The following is a 5,547-nucleotide window of genomic DNA, read 5'->3' as shown; positions in this document are numbered from 1 at the left end:
TAAAATTAGCCTCACCAAGATCTTTCATATCAAAATAGCTTTTAAGCATATTTTTTGTCTCATTTATAATATGCATATTTGAGCCAAAAATCAACATATCATCCACATAGAGGCTAATAATAACATGTAAATTATTCCATGATTTAGAATAAATACATTTATCACATTCATTTAATTTATAACCATTCTCAGTCATGCAGGAATCAAACTTTTCATGCCACTGCTTAGGTGCTTGTTTTAAGCCATATAGGGATTTAGTTAGCTTACATATCTTACTTTCTTGTCCAAGCTCTACAAAGCCTTCGGGTTGATCCATATAAATCTCTTCCTCTAGGTCCCCATTTAGAAAAGCAGTTTTTACATCCATTTGATGAATTTTCAAATAAAAAATTGCAGCAATAGCAACTAACAATCCAATAGATGTAATTCTTGTTATCGGAGAAAATGTATCAAAGAAATCAAGATCAGCTTTTTGTTTAAAGCCTTTTGCAACAAGTCTAGCTTTAAACTTATCTATTGATCCATCCGGTTTCAACTTTTTTCTAATGACACATTTACAACCTATAGTCTTACAACCCGGTGGAAGATCTACCAATTTCCAAGTTCTATTAGAAATTAGAGATTTCATCTCATCATTTACAACCTATTTCCAAAATATAGTATCAGGTGATGTTAAAGCCTCTTTTAAATTTTGAGGATTTTTCTTAACGTTAAAAACATAATAATCAGGACCAAAATCCTTTTCAACTCTAGCTCTTTTACTCCTTCTAGGTTCCATTTCAAAATTTTCTTGATTTTGTAAATGTGAAGTAGAAGAACTAGGTTGTGACAAATATTTTCTTCACCCCCACTATTTTTCAATTTAAAAGGAAATTTTTCTTCATGAAAAATTGTATCACTAGATTCAAAAATTATTTTGTTTTCAAAATCAAAAAATCTATAGGTTGCACTATTAATCGCATAACCAAGAAAAGTATAGGTAGTAACTCTTATACCTAATTTAGGTATTTTAGGGTTAGTAAGCCTTACATAAGCAAGACAACCCTATACTCTCAAATATCCCAAATTTGGCTTATATCCTTTCCACATCTCAAAAGGTGTGGTACGTGACTTTTTATGTGGCACCCCATTCAAAACATGACATGCAGTTAAAATAACTTCACCCAAAAAATGTAAAGGTGCACTAGATTCAATTAACATGACATTTGTTAACTCAATTAGAGTTTTATTTTTTCTTTCAGCCACGCCATTAGAAGCAGGAGAATATGGTGTAGTAGTTTCATGGATAATTTTCAAAGATTGAACAAATTAGTTGAATGCACTTGATTCATACTCACGGCCTCTATCACTTCTTATTCTTTTTATTTTTCTACCGAATTGATTTTCAACTTCTTTTAAAAAATCTTGAAATTTTTCAAAAGCATCACTTTTATTTTTCAACAAATAAATAGTTGTATATTTTGAGAAATCATTAATAAAAGTATATTTATTTCCTCCACGAGTTAAAATTCCCTCAAATTCACATAAATCAAAGTGAATTAACTCAAGCAATCTGGTATTTCTTTAAACACTTTTATGAGGCCTTTTTGTAATCTTAGCTTGACTACAAGTTTCACATTTTTCAAAACCTTTTGACAGTCTTGGAATTAATCCTAAACTACTCATGATTCTCACGTATCTATTATTTATATGACACAAATGAGCATGCCAAAAACTAATAGAAGAAAGCATATAAACTGAATTGGTAGGTGCTTTATTATTCTCAACATTCAATTTAAACATTCCATCACAAGCATAACCCTTGCCCACAAATAATCCATTTTTAGTGATTACATAATTATCAGATTCCATAGTTTGCTTGAAGCCAGCCTTGTTAAGCAAAAAACTTGACATCAAATTCTTCCTCATGGACAGAGTGTAAAAAACATCTTTCAATGTTAGCACGCGTTCAAAAGTGAATTTCAATTCAACCTCACCACTCCCAAGAACCTTAGTTTTGCTAGAGTCACCAAGCATAACAGTTTTTTCTTCTTCAAAAAAAGTGTACAATTTGAACCAATTTTTTTCATAACAGACATGCCTATTAGCACCAAAATCTGCCCACCACCCTTCAACATATTGCATCATATTGATGTCTGTAATCATAGCCACTAAAGGCACTTTGGTTACGTTAGCTTGCGGGACAGATTCACGTTTCTGAAATTTGCAAAATCGAGCAATATGCCCACTCTTGCCACAGAAAAACAGGATCTATTAAATTGATCTTGTGAAGGGGGTCGTTGGTTCTTATTGTAATTTTTATTCAGGTTTCCCCTTTCTTGAGGTCTATTATTATTTTTAAAGACTCTCTTTTTAGGCTTCAATTGACCATTTCTAGGAAAATGATTTTTGAGCATATTATTATTAGCTGAAATAAGGTTTACCTTTGTAGTGGAATTACCATTGCTCTCTTGTGTCATGAGTGCATCTTGTCCTCTAGCCTCCTCCTCCACACGGATGCATGTGATCAAAGTCTCCAAGGATGTCTCCTTTTGTTTGTGCCACAAAGTCTTTTGGAACTCCCTCCGAGATTGTGGTAGTTTGTCAATTATGTCAGCTACCACCAAATTGTCTCCAATCTTTATACTTTCGGATTTTAATTCTACCACAATTATTTGGAAGTCTTGTGCTTGATCCACCACCAATTTTCCATCCACCATTTGGTAATGGAAAAATCTACTAACAGCATACTTCTTTGCACCTGCCTCTTCGTTATCATACTTGCTTTGTAAAACTTTCCAAATTTTCTTAGCAGAATTATAAGTTGTATCATAATAATCATAGAAATGATCGGCAAGACAATTTAAAAGATAACAGCGACAATTATATTAATCTTTTGTATACTTATCTATTTTTTCTTGATGGAGTCTAAATTCTTCCTCACTCATCTCATCGGTAGAAACCTTTGATTGATTCTTGTCAGTGAGGATGTAGGCGACTTTGGGAAGACTCAAGTAGAAGAGAACCTTTCCTTTCCACCGCTTGAAGTGGGCTCCCTTAAAGCGAAATGGCTTGTTAAGATCTCCAACAGGCTCATTTGGTTTCTCTTGTGTAGGCTTCATGTGATGAATCTCCTTAAAATTATTAGTGCAAATACAATGATAATAGAAATAACACAAAGAGAAATTGAATAATACTTCTGAATATTATTAATTTAAAGAGAGAAATTACACAATACTATTTGGACTAAGGCGCGGCACTCAGCCCTTGGTTGGCTAAACTTTGTAACCAATGCAGACCATCTCTGACTTGTCTCCTCCAAGATACAATAGCCCAACAAGTGTCGTATGGCTAGAACAACCTCTACACAAAGTGTTCAAACCCAAAACTCCACTAGAAAGAACACCCTGGGCCTCACGAAATTACTACCCAAATTAATCTGATTAATTAGGTCTCTCTGACTTGTCTCCCCAGGATACAACAGCCCAACAAGTGTCATTTGGCTAGAACAACATCTGCACAAAGTGTTCAAGCCCAAAACTCCACTAGAAAGAACACCTTAGGCCTCACAGAATTATTACCCAAATTAATCTGATTAATTAGGTACATTAAGAGGCTGACTCATTTCCATTTTTGATACCTCCACCCTTCACTTCCCCCTTGCGCACGTATCTAGCCTAATATCTGAGACAATTTATGTTAGCCCATTAATCACTACAATTAAAAAGAATAAAATAGTCTCTCTTCTTTTCAATGTGGGTTTAAACATTTTCACTAACTCCTCATCTTCCATATTCACTCCCACATCTTTACATTTATGTTGTAACATTTATTCATTTTAATTATTTAATATTAAAATGCTCCAACACTTTATGACGAATTTAATGTATGGTAGGGACGATTTAAGCAACCAGTAATGATCTTGGATGGAAATGGTGGAATTAGGAATTTTTGTTTGCAGGGTTGAGGTAAAACTATCATATTGATTCACAATTGAAGAAAAACTTATAGTACTACATACTTACATACACATATGTCTTTGCGCATTATTTCAAAAAAGAATCTTAAATCCAAAGTAAACCATAACTCATATATATAATAGCACAAGATTATTGTTAGGGATTTTAAATTAGTGTACTACTTATTATTTATTAGCACTCAAAATACTAACAAAGCTAAACGACCAATTGAGTACCTTGAGTTCATTTTTTCCTTGAGTTTCTCATATTCTTTTGAACAATCATAAGTCCATAATATTCATAAAAATTAAATATAAGTATATAACAAAATTAGACTACTTGTACAAGAAGACATACTATTGATAAAAATTAAATATAACAAAATAACTATAAGCAAAGTATAAAATAAATAGAATTTAAATTAAGCTAAACTAGACTGTTATGGTCAGTGGGTTCCAGTTAGCTAACCTAGTAAAGTCTCTGATGGTTGAATAAGAGATCTGAGATTTAATCTCCGCCTACACCAAAAACCAATTGGTGTCTTAGTCCGATGATAAAGAGCTATCATCAGGAACGGACGCCATAGGTTGAAACTCTAAAAAAAAAAAGAAAAAAGACTGCTATGGTCAAAAGTAAATTCAAAACCATTTTCGTACCTCAACTAAATATAAATTAAATTTAACAAGAAAATAATAAATCATAAGATAAATAAATAGAAATTGAACTAAAATAGAAAAGTTAAATGAAGGGGAGTTGGAATTAGAAATTTAAAAAGTTTGAGGCCTTGGGAAAGATGGATGAAGGGAAGCTCAAAGTAAGTAAATGGTTGGAGGATGGAAAAGTGAGGGACAGAAAAGATTGAGTTTTCCCTCATTTGTGTTAGGTTGGAGGGGTGAAAAAGTGAAGGGATGAATTTATTTTGACGAAAAACCCATTTTAGTCCCTATATTTTCACGCGATTCCCACTTTGGTCCCTAACTTTTTTTTTCCACCAATTTTAGTCTCTATCCTGGAAAAACGCGTCTCGTTTTAGTTCCTGACGTTACATCAAAAACGGAAATTGCACAGCAGGCAAACGGAAAAAATTTTAAATATTAAAATAATGCCCACTGTGTCCACGTGGCGTTCCACGTCAGCCTCTAAATTAAAAAAATTAATTTATTAATTTTAACTAAATAAAAAAAATTAAAAAAGAAATGAAAACCAAACCCAGCAAGAACAACAAATTTAAAACCCAGCAAGAACAAGATCAACAAAACACAAATCCAGTAAATTTAAAACCCAAAAAATTAAATTCAAACCCATATTTCAAACCCCCACACCACAAAACACTCCAGAATCCACCATACCCATGGCTACATCACACCCACACTGACATCAGAAGATCGGAAGCGTGTTCGTTTACCCATCGTTGCAATTCAAGGGCTTCCAATCGATTTTGAGCCGGAAGATCGGAATATCGCCGCACCAGTTCTCGGTCTACCTCGACACCGGTACAGGCGGAATGGGAGGAGACGGCGCGAGTCGCCACCAGCGAAAATTGGTTCTTCCTTGTGGTCGTGAAGCGATACGGCGCGAGAGGTGGCAAAGAACGCAGAGCCGGAGAGAG

The sequence above is a fragment of the Quercus lobata genome, chromosome 8, assembly GCF_001633185.2.
Source record: "Quercus lobata isolate SW786 chromosome 8, ValleyOak3.0 Primary Assembly, whole genome shotgun sequence".
Classification (NCBI taxonomy): domain Eukaryota; kingdom Viridiplantae; phylum Streptophyta; class Magnoliopsida; order Fagales; family Fagaceae; genus Quercus; species Quercus lobata.
The sequence above is the reverse complement of the archived record's forward strand: the minus strand, read 5'-3'. Positions refer to the sequence as shown.